The sequence below is a fragment of the Tenrec ecaudatus genome, chromosome 5, assembly GCF_050624435.1.
Source record: "Tenrec ecaudatus isolate mTenEca1 chromosome 5, mTenEca1.hap1, whole genome shotgun sequence".
Classification (NCBI taxonomy): domain Eukaryota; kingdom Metazoa; phylum Chordata; class Mammalia; order Afrosoricida; family Tenrecidae; genus Tenrec; species Tenrec ecaudatus.
In genome coordinates this window covers 131,351,435-131,369,651 of record NC_134534.1, presented here as the reverse complement: position 1 = coordinate 131,369,651, position 18,217 = coordinate 131,351,435, and the positions used below count along the sequence as shown (strand labels likewise).

General features: G+C 37.9%; 1 protein-coding gene across 2 annotated transcripts in view; it reads right to left on the bottom strand.

Moving 5' to 3' along the window:
- Positions 1-18,217, bottom strand: part of MDFIC2 (MyoD family inhibitor domain containing 2) — a 170,964-nt gene that overhangs the window by 151,753 nt on the left and 994 nt on the right. The gene's annotated exons all lie outside the window — the stretch shown is intronic.

Sequence of the window (18,217 nt, the reverse complement as noted above, 5' to 3'; positions counted from 1 at the left end):
GTGAGGTGGGAGGTCGCGATGAGTCAGTATTGATTCTATGAAAGTGAATTATTTTAAATATACATTATAAACATAGGTGCAAAAATTTTCAACAAAGTCCTAGTCAAAATTCAACAACACAATTAAAAAATGCATCACAATTAAGTGGGATTTATACCAGGTATGCAAGAATGGTTCAAAAGCAGACAAACAATGTAATCAATTGTTGATGTAGTTAATTGAGTGAATAAAACAAGAGAACCATATGATTATCTCAATTGATGCAGAAAAGGCATTTGACAAAATCCAAAGAACATGTTTCATTAAAAATATTTAATAACAGGAATAGAATATAATGAAGACCGTATATACAAAACAACTGCCAGCATTTCATTCAATGGAGAGAAACTGAAACCATTCCCCTGCAAACAGAAACTTCTTACGTCCTGATTTCCAAACTTATTACATATTCATGGTACTCAAGACAGGTTAGTATTGACATGATGACAGATATGTAGACCTATAGAACATAACAGAAAACACAGAAACAAATCATGTACTGAAAGATAGTGGATTTTTTATACAAAACCAAAATGCATAAAATGGGGACTAGATAGACTTTTCAACAAATGCTGCTGTTAAAAGCAGATGTCCATTTACAGAAGACTACAAGACTTGTAATCCACACCATGTGCAAAAACAAACTCAAAATGGATTAAAGACCCAAATATAATTTTATATCTATAAATTAAAAATTTTTAAATGGTTTTCACACAAAACCATTACAGAAAAGCCAGGATGGCATTTGAAGGACAGAGAGAGATGGGGGAAGAAAATAAATAAATAAAATATATTATTAAAAAATACATAGTAATACACATATGTAGACAGGGGTATAGATACATACGTATACATGTAAATAGAAACAGAATATTTATAAAATAGAATATATACCATTTCCTGCAGATACATAATAGTTCACCTTGTGCATCACGTGCAAATAATGAACACTCATTTTGAAAAAAACAAACAAAAAACAATCCAGCAGATAAAGGTGAGATTATCATAAACCAATAAAGCTTAAAGATCTGGGACCCTAGCTTGCAGGAATCCTTTCTACAGTTTCTAAAGTAATTTCATTACTTTTACTTTAAAAAATAGATAAAATAATTAATTAATTAATTTGACATTTAAAATGTAAGAATGTCAAAACCTAAGCCCCCCCCCCCCCATCGATCTATATTATGTCCTCCTGGAATCATACATGCATGAAAAGATATTCTTTAACTCCATTTAATTTTTTTTCTAATTTCAAAACAAACATACTGAAAACAGAACAAAACATTCATTTAGCTATTTAACTCACGCCCGGCAAAGTGCATTCTGCATCTCTTCCTATGCCCATAGGCTCATCAGCCTGGTGCTGTTCTCGGCATCTCTATTTCCCTCAACCCCATAACCAGCGAACCTGGAAGGCCTGTCAGTTCTAATTCCCAATGAGGGATCAAATCTCTCTCTTCCTCCTGCACACCATCACTCTCAACTCCTACTTCGCTCCCCCACCTGCTATCCATCCATCTGCTCTCCTGACCTCCAATATACTCTGCAGCCACAATGGTCTTCTTAAAAGGCGAATCTTATCCTAGATTCTACACATTATGCCTTTTAATATGTTCCCAATTCCCTTTGAATATGGGTCTTACATTTGGCTAAATTTTGTGTGATTTTGTTCAGCTTCTACAGTCTAGCCGATAGCTAAGATTATGTCCAAATACTTCCCAGCATATATATCTTAACTAGCATTTACTGATTGAATAATTGGAGATTATATCATTCTTTGTCAAAATATTATTTAGATATCTTATATAATTACCTCCTTTCTAGCCCTGCTTTCTTTCAAAAAGAAAACAAACTACTTGTATATGCATGCATAATACTCTGCTGGTCAAATATAAAATTCTGCCTTTTTCAACCTTGTCCAAATTATTTTCCTCTGTTCCGAAGGATCATTTATTGTTAAATGAGTCAATCTGCACATCAAGTGGATATGAGAGCCCCTGAATGTTTATGTAATTGAACATTGAGATAAGCTAATACAAACCACAGCCATCAAGTTGATGCCCTCTCACACCGACCCAGTCAGACACAGCAGAATCACCCCAGTTGGGTCCCAGGAATGGGACCTTTAGGGGATGCAGAAAGTCTTACTTTTCCCCATTGAAGAGGTTGATGGTTTCAAACAGCTTGGTTTGCTGTTGACACTCCCCAGTAACCCATTATTCCAGCAGGGGTCTTTGCTTTTATTGTTAGAGGTTAAGAAATCAGGAAACGTGTATAGAGTATTATAAAGCTTATACAGATGTACATATATAAACATATATAAGTTTGCTGATTTTATAATTTCAACTAAAAGTAACCATTATTGTACATGCTTCTGACTGCTCAAATATAACAATTCAAATCAAATATAACAATTCAAATCATGATTGAAAAGCGATACACTTGCCTCAGGCTGACCGGATGCCTTCTTTGAGCCAGGAGAAGGGCTGTCATTGGGTGGTACTTCTGCGTAACCCTACACAGTTTAGTTAGCTTCTCGATCATGACCTCTTAGAACTGCAATATTGGGTTGTGTGTTGTGAGGCTGCTAATTGCAAGGTCAATGGTTCAAATCCACTAGCAGTTTCAAGGAAGAAAGAGGAGGCTCTGCTCCTGGAATCCCTAACAGCAGTTCTATTCTGCCTTATAGGGTGGCGGTGGAGTGGGTTTGGTTTGATTCTTGGTTAGTCTAAACTACAGGTGCTTATTATTGCATAGATGAAATATATAGAGATATATTTATGTAATCAGAATTCTTTGAGGATTGAAAAATCTTTGGTGCATTTCCTCTCTGAAGTAAACTGTAGAGTTAAGGTCTACGTTCTTCAAGACTTCTGGGGATTGCCCTTTTTGTAGTTACACAGTCAACTGCCATTGAGTTGATTCTGACTCCTGATGACCCTATAGGACAGGACATAACTGGTCCTGTGGGTTCCTGAGACTGCAAACCTTTATCAGAGAAGGCAGACTCATCGTTTTTCTGGGAGCAGCTGGTGGATTTTAACTTCTGACCTTGCAGTAGGCAGCCCGACTAGTAACTTACTATGCCACTAAAGCATGGTTACATGTTAGAAAGTCAGGAAATGTGTAAAGTACTGTTTACATTATCTTTAAAAAGTTTTATAATTTTAAATGAAAAGAATTACTATTTTAATTGCATAGGCTTCTGACCACCTACAGATAGCAATTACGATTAAAACAGGATAGATACACATGTACAGCATGTATTATTGCTAATATTCTATGTAATTTCTGGTTTAATGCTTTAGAAAAGTGGTATCTTTTATCCTTTGATAAATCCTACTATTTAAAGATTTAAGGGAACATTTAAGAAATGTCCACACATAGCAAGGAGAATCAGGGTTGTGTCCAAGGTTGATGGTCGGGTGCTACTTGCTGAGTAGGAGAAAGCAGCCCTGTGCGTAATACAATTTTCTTGCTTGAGAGATGGTATGACCAGATAGTGATATTTGCAAATTAAAGTTAGATTTGGCACCCAAATATCCTTAGGTTTGCAGGTTTTTGATCTGTTTATTAGCTATGCAAAATATATTGCTGTTTCTTAATCTGATAATCGTTGATTCTGGGGTTATTTTGCCCCACATTTTGATATGATAGGTTTTATTTTCAAGAGCTTGTTTTGCAAAGATCAGCAAACAAAATCAGATTTATATTTTCCTCCTCCATCAGCCATGTTTTTGTTTAGTTAACCAATTTCAGTGGGAAAATATCAAAATGAATTAATACCTCTACAATTTGCCTGTGTCTTAAATGACTGGATATTATGGGAGCGAAAATCCAGCTTCTATCTCTTAAATTTGAATGCAACAATATTACAAAATTATAATTCATTCTGAACTATTTAATCACAACAATCTATAGATAATTCAGCTGCTGAATATTTGCCTAATGTCACAACTAAGCCCTTTCTCCCATTCAAATCACTTATGACTCTGCAGAGGCTACGTGTTCAGAAAATCCACCTAAATGAATAATAGATTTAATGGGGATATCATCTGCATTGATTTCCCAAAGTTTTCCAGTCTCCTTTAGTTTCAGCTGCCAAGATGAAAGCAAATGAGAGGTTATTGGTTCTCTAACTTCAAGTGTATTTCAAAGCAGTGTCCATGATGGGAAAAGTGTTTGATTTAGGATAAGAATACCTGTCCTTACGACCTGGGCTTGCCATCCCTGATATGTGTGACTTTGATCCAAGTTATAGAAATCCACTCCTTTTATTTTCAAAGGTGGAACAGGGTTTTATGAAGCTGATCTGAGGTTCAGATATGCAACCACCATAAGTCACTGCATGAAAATTAAGGTGTGTGTCTCTCCCTGGTCTCTCTGGTTAATCGGTTTTTAAGGAAATGCCAATCTGTGTTGTAAAGCACTTCTTTGAGGTTCAAAAGCAAAAAGTTATAAACAACCAGAATATCTTGTGATAGGGCAATATTTTGTTATATTGATAGTGGGATACTATGCCTATAGTCATTGAGATGATAATGTAAATTTATATTTATTGACCTAGAAAGGTTTTCATAATATCTAGAAAGGTACTATCCTGAAAACACATTATTAAATATACTGTAGGTTAATATTTCATTTAAATTCTTAATTAATGTGTGCATGTATCTATTATATGTCTCTATATACACATACACATTAGTACATAAATATAAAACACTTAAGAAAAGATATACAGTGGATATCTTTGGGTATTGGGATTTGTAAATTTTTTAGTTATATTTTCTACCTTTTTACAGTAAACAGATTACTTACATAAAGTCACATAAATATATTAAACTTCAGTTTAAGTCCAAAGACACCCTGTATTCTTTGAAGACCACATTCTCTTAATATTCAGTCAATGGGCAAAATACCAAGATGTATGAGGGGGCCTTCAAAAAGTTTACGGAAAATTTCCATTTTCCACAAACTTTTTTTTCCCTCCAACATTTTTATAGGCACATAATTTACATATCACACCATTGAATGGTTCTCTTTGAAGTTAGTGCATATTCGGAGAGCAGCACTGATCTTTGGCTGAATAGGTAGTATGCAAGCATATTTCATGAGTTCGCATTGCTCCTGCCTATTACAATTTTATTCATGATCTATAACACAGCTAATGTTCTCTTTGTTTTTCCTTCTTCATTCCAGATATGCTCGTTCTTACTTCTGACATCTTGTTTGAAATTTATTCATATACTTTCTGAGTACCTGCTATACTCCAAGGGCTGTGTCCTGAAATACAGAGGTGTATAAAGTAGATACATCCCTGCCCTGTTATACATGTCTCTATTTTAATACGCTTGCGTGATTAACATTCTAATACTTAGCATTTTTTTTCTTTTTCTTAAATCCACAACTTAGGAGTGACGTTTTCTAAACCATACTTCCTCTCCCTCAAGGTCAGCTCTGCGTTGATTGTTGACAGCTGAGTGTTTTGTATGTCAGATGTTCTGAGAGCCCTACTCATGCTGCCTTGCAAGCAGTAGGTAATCAATAACTGTACTTGTTGGAAGGCTAGAGAGAAGGATAGAATAAAGCTTTTGGTCCCAACAACATAGTGATACATAATTATCCATTTAAGTTTTCCTATTCAAAGTTCTTGAAAAGTAAATAGAAATCCCAATGAACAGTATTCATTTGGTCATTAAAATTATGAAAGCAGATTATTTCTTCCAGTTACATCTGGAGTAGTTCAAGATGAAATTGAATTCATTTTATAAAATGGAAGCATTTGTCTATCAGAAAAATCTGTAATGGCCTAGAAATCACAATTAGTTATTTGACTTAGAATTCAGAAACCAGAAAAAGATATGTCTAAATGAATGTATTGTGACCTACAGAGTGTAGAGGCTTAACAATATACTAAATTTATATATTCTAAATGTGACTGGGCTTCCCAGTTATGCCCAATGTGACTGGGCTTCCCAGTTATGCCCATGTCCTTAGTGCCAATGTCCTTCCTTTTCATTTATTAAGTAGATGGTTCATTGAAGAATGTCCCTTGGAAAAGTGAATCCCATTATTTTCTACTATGCATCCTGATCAGTACGCTCAGGGTCCAAACTGCGAAATTCTGACTCTAGTTACTCCCTAAGTGTGAGAATCATAGTACTAGATTCTTCGCTGAGGTCTGACGTACAGTTTACCAAAATATTTATTGTTTTCATTTATGCTTAATTTTACATGATCCTATAAAGCAAATGCTTATTTTTCAATATGAAGAGCTTGTCTTCGAAATCTGAGTTTTTACCTAGTGGTTTATGAAATTCCTTTTGAGACTCACATAGGAGGAATGGAGAAGCCCAGTGCAGAAAGTTTATGTACATGTAAGGTATCATCGTATTAACATTTACCTTTTGGTAACACTAGAAGAAATTTGGTTTCCTGCCTCGAATGCTGGAATATTAAATATAACAAAGGATGTTGTTATTGTTGTTGTTCATTGCCATCAAACCAGCTACAATTCATGGTCAATTTATATGTGATAGGCCTGCCCCGTCTTCATGATTGTTGCTATGTTCTGAATCCACTGTTGCAGCTATCGTGTCAATCCACCTGCTTTCGAAGCATGCTGCCCTCTTCTAGCGATTTGTCTTTTCTGATGATGAGTAGATTTAGTAAATGAAAGAGGAGCTGAGATGTACATTTTTCTCTCTTAATGTCTCCTTTTGGGGATTGGAAATCGTGAAGTACCTTTCTTACCTCCTGTCATGTAGCTGTTTCATTTTACATCCCTGTTGCTGTGGGGATTCAGCTCGACAGGAAGAAAACGCCTGATGTCTTATTTAATACCACACTCCTCTGAGTTGTCCTCTCGACTTTTCCTTGAAGTTATACGCTGGTAAAACTCCTGTCATTGCCCTTGCTTTTCATCTTTGCTGCACATTTACTTCTCGACAGGCTTAAATATGGCTAACATGGTTGAAATGATTTATGACGGTGGAGTGATGTCTTCATTTGCTGTATTCATATTCCTTTTTTACTAATGGTCTGGTGAACACCTAGTGTAGGTGCATTTTATTAGAGTGTATATATTCCCTCTAAATGCGGTTCCTAAGCTGAGAGAAATGGGCCATAATCATATAAAAATAAAGTATCTTTTTGTAGAATTTACAAGAAATGGAATGCCCTTCTTCCTGAGGCATAGAACATAAGGGACTTCCCCCCTCCTCACTGTAAGTTTAGTTTTTAAACAAATCTTGATTAAGTGTATATTATCAGCAGTTGCTGTTATATATAAGAGAATTAATGTTTTTCCTGAAAATTTCTTGGGGCAAGGAGATGAATCTCTTGAAGTTTATAGCTATCAACAATTTTTTTATTCCTGTTGAGACAAGGAATTAGGTTCCTTGCCTCTAAAGATAGCTTCCCCTCCGAGTTCATAAAATTGCAATTAATAATGGTGAGCTAAGATCATTCTGGATTTGATGTACTGCTCTCTCATCATTGAAAGAGAGTCTTTAAACCTGCTCTTTAACAACTTATAAGGGTTTTTCACTGATTAATTTATCTGGCCGTAATCTAGAGGCTGACCTGGCATCTTCTTGGCCTTTCGCCCCATTAGGATCAGCGTCATCGTTTTATAAGAAATAGTTATCCTTCTTTATAGGTTTAGTTGGTAAGAAATTTCAACCACCAGCTATGAACATGCCACTGGAAATTATTTTGCTCACCTATGAAACCACAGAAGATTTCATCTTTGAATGAACTCTCTAAACATCACATGAGGTTAAGAAGAGAACCCAAATTATTCTGACATTTGAACTTCAGCAGTGGCAAATACACTTAAAGTAAGTATCATCCTTCTTGAAGCATTTGGTACTTCATCAAAAGTATGTGTCAGGCTCTTGAGAATACTACCTTGTGGGGGCAAAACATTGGAATTCAAGTCATTGCTACTGGATTTTCAGACAGCTATTATATGGGGACCATCGGCATCTTTTTATTCCTTTAATCTACTACTAAAAACAGCAAAATTCACTGTCGTTGAGTTCCAATATTCAGAATGTTTAAGACAGTAAGTCTTTACTGGAGCAGACAGCTTCATCTAGCTCTGGTTGAGCAGCTAGTGGGTTTGAACCAACAACCTTAGAGTTAGCAGCCCAAGACCTACCCCCCAGTGCTATCAGGGCTCAGTATCCTGCCACTAGAACCCTAAAAATCCCTCTGAAGAAGCCTTTCTTCCGCCCTGTGTGGTTTTGCCCGCCAAGGTTGTCTGCAGGGAGTTTACTCATGACCAAGTTCTTGCCACTGCCCAACCTGGGACTTGGAAGCCTGAGTGTTTGGATGAGAGGATAGTGAAAAATACATGTGAAGTTAATTTATTCCTGGCATGGAAATCTAAACAGTCTATGAGGTCTTGCTTTTGGATCATCAGAGCGTCATTGATTTCTATGCTCTTGGACTTGCGTCACCGCCAAGGTTTTCAATAAATCCTCTGTTTCATCAGTGCAGTCACAATCAGTTCTGTTGCTTTTCCTTCACCCCCACCCCAACATCTGCATTTCAAACATGAGAAGTCACTATTGCATAGTTGCTACATTTCGAAAGAATTGTGCTATCCTCCTGGTAGTTCTTTACCTTAGAATCGTTTGATAGTAAAATGCAGTGAGATATGCTATATGAGATATGTAAAGTGAGTATTTAGTATCGATGGCATAGGAAAGCGTTTACTAGCATGCTGATGAAAAGGGCCACTGAAAAGTTCTGTGGGCTCTTCCTCACTCCCCGCACCTTCGCGCAGTGCCGTCCTGCCCTGGGGGCCAGGGCTACACCCACTCTTGCCTTCTTTTTCTCTTCCAGCCTGGCTCATTCTTTCCTGAGCCAGGGCCTTTAGGCAAACCATTCCTTCCGTTTTGAATTTATGTTCTTCACTCTCCTTAGCAACAGGCGACACGCCCTTCCTCAAAACTCAGCAGAAATCTGCTGTCTAAGCATACTTTCCTTATGCATACAAGGGAGACAGTTGGTCTTAAAAACCCTAGCACCCAAATGATAATTTTCATGTAGGTGCTTCACAACCATTTCACACTTAAGCTGCCTCATAAGGATCCCACCTCTTAGTCTGTAATCAGTGCTTCTGTTGCTTCTCCATTAGTATCTCAACTGGGGGTTAACCTTACTTTCGTTCCCTTGCAAAATATCTAGTCCCAGTGGTTCAACTTTAAAGTCGATCTTGAATACATTCTCACTCTTCCACCTTGAGAACATTATACTAGTCCTCATCTATTGCTAGGTCAAACTCAATTGCCTCCTATTTCAATCCTGCTGACTCTCTTTACCTACTACAAATATAACTGATTGCTTTAACTCTGCTGCTTAGAACTTCCAATGGCTTCTAATTCTAAGTGAGAACAAATATCCAAATTTCTGATTATGACCAGTAAGACCTTGCATTATTTCAAATTTATTTTTTTAATTTATTATCAATTGGGAGCCAACACATACTATATCACTCCATAGTCCAGTCACTCCAAGCATAACTGTACAATTGCCACCACAGTCAGTTTCCAAACACTCTCTTCCTAGGCTTCTTGACATTGTCACTCTTTTACCAACTCTTTCCCCCACTCTCCACTGTACTCCCTGATTTCTGCCTGAAATCCTTATTCTACTTGCTGTCCCAATAGGATCATCAATCCTGGGTTTCATATAGTGAAAACCAGAAAATAACATCTAACACAACTTTTATGACATTTTGAATTTAAATGTCTTTCTTTTTCAGCCTCTGTCGCTCCATCCATGCCTTCTTTCCCTTTTTTTCTCCCTGCCTCTGAGCCATGTTATCTTTGTACAAGCTCTTTTCCCTGTGGGAATGTTCTTCCCTGGAATCCCCCTGTTGACCATTTCTTGGCATGTAAGTCTTAGTTTGCATATCTTTCCCTTTGAGATAAATTCCTTGATCACTGATTCTAAAAGATAGCCCCCCAAGCATGTCTACCATATCAACTTCTTTAAAAGTGTCAATTTATACTTGGGAGATTATCTTGCTCAAAGTTTGCTTATGTACATGAGTTGCAAGGGCATGTTTTAACATCTAATGTCTCCTTTCATCTACGCTTAAAAACAGAATAGCATTCTGCCTTTTCCCCACTCCTTTATTATTATTCTATAACACATTTCTACAAGTTAATGAACACTGTAGAAATAAGAGCTCATGATTCCATTTCTTGGATGTGCAGAGTAAAAGGAATTTCAAGATGCTAGTTGTGGGAATTAACGATTTAAAATGGGCATTACTGTGGCTTAATGTTAAAGTTAGACACAAAAATTAACCTCTGTAAAAATTAGAGTTATCTGAGTGGGAATGTCAGCATGGGTCATTCTTAAAGAGATGAGTTCCTAGAGGGCAGGAACTTTGACACTTTCACTTTTGATATCTTTGGAGTTTTGTCTTTAATCTACCCCATTGTCTGGGGGTTCAAGAGGAGCATCATTAGAGGGCTGCTAATGTGAATAAAGTGCATGTTTTTAAAGGAACGATTTTAATGTGCAGGCTGTGAGATGGCTTCTGGAGTGTGTGAAGTAAACTCTATTTGCTTTGATTTAAAGGGAAGTCCTGTGAATAGCTCAACTTCAACAAATCTGAGCAACATTTTACCCCATCTCATCTGCAAGCAAACGTGGCAGTGGGGGATGAGATGGAATTCTTATATAAGTCATATACTTTGGGAATATGACTGTTAGACTTCTGGTTGACAGTGCCTTGGGTTACTGGTTTGTTCATGTTCCATGGCTGTCCAGTTCTTTCTGACTCACAGTGACTCCACAGAACAGGGCAGAACTACCCTCTAAGGTTACCGAATCTATATAGAAGATGACTGCCATATATGTTTCATCTATAATAGCTATTAATTCTGATTAAACAGTAATAATCAATGTAGTCAAGGTATCAAATCATTGGTGACCTAACATCCCTCCATCAATACAAAATGAGTTCAGGGGCATTCCCTCTAAAATGCAGGGAAAGAATGGCTTAGCAGCCACCACAGGGGTCGACAGCATGCTATGGCTTCCATACCAGGACTCAGTTCCAAGAGCCACAGGTTAAGCATGGTAATGCTAACCAAAAGGTCAATGTTTCAAGCTCATCAGTTGTTTCTTTTGAGAAAGTAGGGCTACCTGCTTCCATAGAGATTTAGAGTCTCTGCGACCCTAAGAAGCAGTTCTCCTATGTTGTAGAAGGTTGCTACGAATCAGAACCAATGAGGTGGCACTGGGCTTTATCCTTATCTCACAGTCACTACAGGATGTACACATTCCTCTTACGGAAGGTAAGAAAAATTTGCTCATCGTCTAAAAAGAAAGGAAGAAAGAAACCCTCCCTCTAAACATGAATTTTCTTATTATGATGGGACACTGCTAAGTATCAGCCAATTTGCTAATTAATAGGGAGAGCAAACTTGTATTTAGAAGCAATGTATAGCTTTGATGTATAGAGCATGCACTTGTAATTTAAGGTGATTTTGTTATGTCTACTTACTGTATCCATGAAAAGGATGTCCCACAAATAGAATTACAAATCATTAATCTTTTAAAGAACAATCTGTTTTAATGTTCTTAATGAACAATTTCTAGGATAATCAGGGACAATCTCTATTTATCTATCTGTCTCCCTGCCTGGCTACCTATTCCTTTGTACTGATACCCCAGTATTTATACAAAAACAGTTCTCAGGAAATTGCAATTGATTTTTTAGAAATACAAACTCTTCGGAGAGAAGTTATAGATTTCTACTGATCATGTGTGGGTTGAAATATGCCCACAGAATCTACTTGTTTGCTTTGCATGCTACTTTCTGATCATTATTAATTGACACCTAGAAATCAGAAATTATCACATAGAAATCCAGATTTCCAGCTTTTTCTGGAAATTCAGGAAGTACGCAGAGAAGTTGTAGCACTCTAAAAAATGATGTGCCGTTCAAACATTGGTGAAGCTGTGACTTTTAAACTGCAGATGGCAACCATTTAGGGGCTTCCATGCCTGCATTTTCATGTTTCCCTTCCATGTCAAATGGTGTAAGACGCAAGCACTCAAATGCTTACCCAGAATGCTCCCTGGTTTAATGGGACATTACATGCCATCTTATTCCACCTGCAATCCCTTTCCTCTCACCCCCACCTTCTATGTGATGTCAAATTATCCTTCGTGGAGTTTTTCACGTTTGGGTCTATTTTCATCCTGTCCTTGTTATGACCTTGATCCAGGCCATGTTTTCCCGACTGCAGGGCTGCTGAATGCATTTGGTATTTTATCTCTCATCAATTCTTTTGCCTTAACATCTCCTCTACCTGCCCCATTCCACTTTTGATGGCAGTTACAGATGTGTATTCTCAAACCAGCCTTCAATATATTAGCCCTGCTGCAAAACTGCAGTGACAACCCAGAGCCTATGTCCAACCCTTTAATTTACATCCATATTTCAATTAGATTTCTCTCCTTTATTTCAATATACTATATACATTAGCCCTGCTGCAAATATATTAGCCCTGCTTCAAAACTGTAGTGACAACCCAGGACCTATGTCCAACATTTTAACTTACATCCATATTTGAATTAGATTTCTCCCCTTTATCTTGAAGCTATGCAGCCAAAAACTCTTTAGCCAACATGCCCATTTCAACAGGGCCAATATCGAACTCCTTGACTCTGAGCATTTCCCCTTCTGCACATTTGCAAATAGGTGTTAACCACCTGTCTTCAGAAGTGGCATGCCCTTAAACTTCAAACCAAAATCATCCTTGACATTTTTTTAAAACCAAGCAACAGTTTACCTACAACATCGTACTTTTTATAGGATCATATTGACGATAGAAAATCGAAAGGTTAGACACAAAGTTTAGGGAGCAATGAGTACGTAGCGACAAGCATGAATGGCCGCACTACCTGACGACTGTACTCAGTGTCACAGAACCGTATATGGACACATTCTCGCCGTGGTGCATCTTTTACTGTATGTATTCAATAACCATAAAAGCCAAACAGACTAATGAAAAACCGCCCAATGTCAAACATGTGGGGGGAAATTCCATTATCTTTTAATTCCATTTCCCCCCTCCCACCCCAAGTCCATTTTTCTGCAAATGTTCTGAAGCCACAGCTTACACCATCACAGCCCAGCTAAACAGGGACCCTAACAAGTGGCTGCGGAATCAACTCCGACCTTCTGAAGTGCCTGCAAATCATAAGCTTTTCAGTAAGTACTTTCAGTCATGCATTTACCATTTGTACCACCCAGAGACTTGCATTGCTGATTTCAAAATTTTATTTTGATTCTTTGGATATCTAAAAACTGGGTTTCCCTAAGTTTGATCTCTGAACTCTTATTCCAGAATCATGGCCTTAAGTATTGTTGAGGTTTACACTCCTGGATTAGAATTGAGACCCAGGAATGGGAAGAATCTAAAAAAAGTCTAGACGTTCATGAAAACATGACTCATGTGTAAAGCAGTGGATTGTCAGAAGCAAAATAAAACAGATCATTTAAAAATAAGCGAATTTTAAATTCAGCCAGGGTGGTTCTCAAACACACTAGTTTCAGCCTCAGTATTGATAACAGTTCTGACTGTGACTCTGAACAGCTTCAGTACTGAAAAGACAAGTCCAATCCGAATCTACTGCCAACTGGGTTCGATTGCTGTTTGTCCTTGCCAGCCCACCAAGTAGCCACCACACCCCCAGGGGTCTTCATCTGATGGGGTGGGGGTGGGGTGAGGGGGGGTGAGAAGGAGACAAAACCCAAACTCAGTACTGTCAAGGACAGTCCAGCTCAGCGTGATGCTACAGGGTTGTACTGACAGGACAGGGTAGAACTGCCCCTGTGGGCTTCTGAGCCTGTGACTAGGGCCCTAAACTTCCTCCCTCAGAGGACTGTCATCTTCCTCCCTCAGAGGACAGTGATTTCCAGCCTTGCAGTCAGGGGCCCAGCTTATACCCACCACAGCATGAGGCTCCCATCTCTGAGGGAAAGGGGCGGGTACAGACAACAGCTCACAAGTCAGGCAAAGGAAGACAAAAAGTCAGCACAGGAGTCTCCTTTCTTTGTTTGTATGCTCTCTGACGCCCCATCTAGTCCTGGTCCAAGTAATGCCATGATGACTACATGTCCAATTACATTCAATAAGTTGACTGCAATCTTGAAGAGTAGTAATTAGAGACAGTAGCATTCAGGATAGGGATGAAAGTGTTATTATTATTTTTATTTTTTCCTATTCATTCTGAGGCCAGGCACGATGCTCATAGGTTGGTGTGGATTATTTTAATAAGTACTTGTACCCGCACTAGCAAACCATGCTTCTGGTCCCCACACTTTAGCCATGGAGAGTTGGCATTTTCTAGGGGTCCAGAGAGAGGCAACGGAGGTGTCATGTTTGAAGCCACTGCTTTTGTCATTCATGCGAAAACCTTATGAACAATCGCTTTATTTTTTTAAGAGGATATAGTTAATGAATGATGAGGAACCCCTGGTGGTGGAGTGCGTTACGTGTTGGGCTGCCAACTGCCAAGTCAGCCACTTGAAATCGCCAGTGCTTGAAGAGAGAAAGGGATGCATTCTACCCTGCAACACTTACAGTCTCTGTGACTTCTCCATCCTCCCTTGGACTTACCACTGAGCTGCCCTACTGTGAGAAGAGAGGCAGATGACTGCTGTCCCAAGGCTAGGGAATTAGAGGTTGTCAAACTTTGGTCCTGATCTCTTGTGTTGAAGGTGCCTAATGAATGGTGGCCTGAGATTACCACACATTTACCATTTTAATGCTCCCTTTGTTTTCTTATTGTAGACATAGACTGGTGGGTGTGGTCCTGCCTTTATGAATGAATATTTTTGCAAGTTTTGCTTTGTCACCAACCCCTATCATTTGTGTAACTAGTGTCCAGTCACTAACAGTTGAACCTGTACAAGTCAACAATTCATGAATTGTGGTCTGAAGCCACTCTTTACTTGGATAATTTCCTTTTCTTGACAATATTTCAAATTCTTTACCCTTGGCTAAATTAATTATACTATCAATAGAATTATATTATGGTTCAGGTTCAGAGGGGTAGGATATATAATGTCCTCTATGATACAGTGATAATGAGGCCTCTAAAGTGAACCCAAGACATATATAAACCATGGATATAAGAATGGATTTGGATTTGCACTTAATTCTAGCCCTGGTCTAAGAACTATTAAGTTCTCCTGAAATGGCCTTGCTTGATTCACCCTTATGAAGAGGTCACTAAAGATATAGGTGTTATAGAAAAATGTGATGAAAAAAGCAGATGATGCCTGGCTATTAGAAAAAATAGCATCTGGGGTCTTACATACTTGTCTTCAAACAAGCAGCTATTTCAGTGAGGTATCAGCGAAGGCCTCAGGGAAGAAGCACCCCAGACTGCGATCCAAGGACTGCAGATAATAAAATGCCAGTGAACACCCAGCTTGCAGCAGGCTCTGGCTGACAGGGGAAGCCCAAGTCCATTTGCAGCATTCCCCCCCATCCCCCCCACCCCCCCACCCCCGCCCATGGATTAAAGGTCCAGGGAATGCTTTCTGACTCTAGTTGAAGGTGTGAATAACCTTGCTATGAGACCAGGAACATTGTAAATGTCAATGATGGCAGATGTAGTTAGTTAAAAAATAATACCTTATCATTTATTCTCTCTTTTGACCCATTTTAAGTTTGTTTCTGTTTTTAATATGTTTTCTTTTTCTTTTCTATTGAGATTTTTCTGTGTTTAGTCTGTTCATTGTTGTTGGGGCTTTGGGGTTGTTGTTCACTTCCTGTTTGTGCTTTCTGTGATTTCATTTTCTGTGAAATCCAGGGTAAGTCCATCTATAGAGACAGTAAGTGGATTAATAATTACCGAGGGGCATGGCAGGGAAGGTTGGTGGTGGGTGGGAGGCATGAAGAGTTAACAATGAGTACAAGAAAGAAGAAAATATTCTGAAGTTGACTGTGGTGAGGATTGCACAACTCTTCTTAATGTGACTGAATGATGACATTGTATGATGTGTGAAAATAAAGCCAATAAAATCACTTAATAAGAAGAAAAGATTTATAGCCTTAGAAATAATCAGGGAGTGGCTTAAGAAAAAGAGGAGACAAAGTAAATTGGAATAAACTTGTATTCTTTAGTGACAAATTCATGGCAATGAAAAAAGAGAGATAGAAACTTTAATGTTGCCTCTTTTTACTTTTTAAAAAAAAATCAGTTTATTAGGGGCAGATACAACTCTTATCACAGTCCACATATATATCAATTGTGTAAAGCACATTTGTACATTCATCACCCTCAGCCTCTTTTTACTTTCAAAATCCATGTTATATGATTGTACAACTATTTTTAATATGATTAAACTTTTAAATTGTTTTATCTGTGAATTATATGCCAATAAAACGGTTTAAAATGGCAAGAAAAGAAACACACAGGGGCTCTTCTGCCCTCTCCTATCAGGGCACTGTGAGTTGGAATCGACTCAATAACATAGTGGATGGATTTAAATAGTAATAACCATTGGAGCAGTCACAGGAGTAAGGTGATTAAATTTAAAAAGCAGAATTTTGGAAAAGAAGTCCTGAGTGCAAGACCCAATTTGTCATGTAACAGTTATGCAAGTTGGAGCAAGGTTCCGTATCTCACTTAAACTGTAGTTTCTTAATTGGAAAATGGGAACCGTCCAGCCTGCACCCGAGATTGCTGCGGGGACTAAGTGAGGGGACTTAAGAGCACCCTGCAAAACCATGCATTGCTATTACTGTGAGATTGTTCAAAATGTAAGCCACGCTCCTACAAAATGTAGTGGTATTATTTTGAAGAGAGAAGTACAGAAATTACATTATCACAATTCAATCCCACACCATCATGAGGCAGTTCTAAAAGTTTTATGCTAAGGAATCGGAGGCTCAGAGAAATTCTATAACATTCCAGTGTTGCACATCCAATAAATATCTGAGTGGAGATTCAAAATCCACATTTATCTCACTTCAAATGCTTTACTTTCCCCACAGTACTAGTTCACACTTAAAAAAAGTGGGTGAAGGGAGACATCGGTCAGTGTAAGACATGAAAAAATAATAATAACATAAATTATCAAGGTTTCATAAAGGAAGGAGGGTGTGGGAGAGAGGGAAAAAATGAGAAGCTGATACCAAAGGCTCAAGTAGAAAGCAAATGTTTTGAGAATGATGATGGCAACAAATGTACAAATGTGCTTGACACAACGTATAGATGGATGGATGGACTGTCATGAGACTGTTGTACAGGGCCCCGATGAAATGATTTTTTAAAAAGCCAACACGTACACTTTTCCTTAACATTAAAAGACATTAATGCTCTAAAATGAACTCACCCTGATAATTCCTAATTAAGATGTTGCTATCTAGCACCTGGCTCAATTTCCTCTTATGAAATATGGTCAACATAATTTGAGTGTAGCTTAAATGAAGTATCCCAATGGGATAAAGCAAGTCATCTGGGAAATTAGATTTCCCAGATTACAAAGAATTCGATGTCTAAGTTGTATGTAATGGACCCTTTAAAAAAAGAAAAGAAAATTCCTTGAGAAACATTTGACTGGTCTATCAATTACATGATAATTTCTAGGTGATACCATGAAGCAATTAAAATTAAAATAACATACACATCAGTGTTTTCATGGATTTGGGGTTCATGGGAAAAATGCAAGGCTATCTTTAAACCAAGTTCAACAGATTCATTTTATATGATTTTTGAAGGATTCTATGAGACTTTTAATAAAAAGAAGTTGGGGAATGATTTAGCCCTAAGGCTTTTTAAAGGAAATGATTCTGAGAACACTCCATGTCTGTGTCAGTTCTTTATCCTCGAATAGAGTCTGAGAAAAGCATTTCCCATAGTCCATTGGGTTGCTGGACAATTGGGTATAAAAAGAATGATCTGGAAGTTTGGAAAAGTAGTTTTCTATTTTTTCCCCCATGAACATATGCATGGAAATGTTGTATTGATGTAAACACCGCAAAGGCATACATTTATGTAAGTGCAGATCATATCTTGACAAATAACTGAACACTGTCTCAATTTGGAAGATGGTCGTGACATTTTTTAATTGTATAATTTTAGGAAAATTATTTACACTCTTTAAGTCTGTTTTCTGATTTGT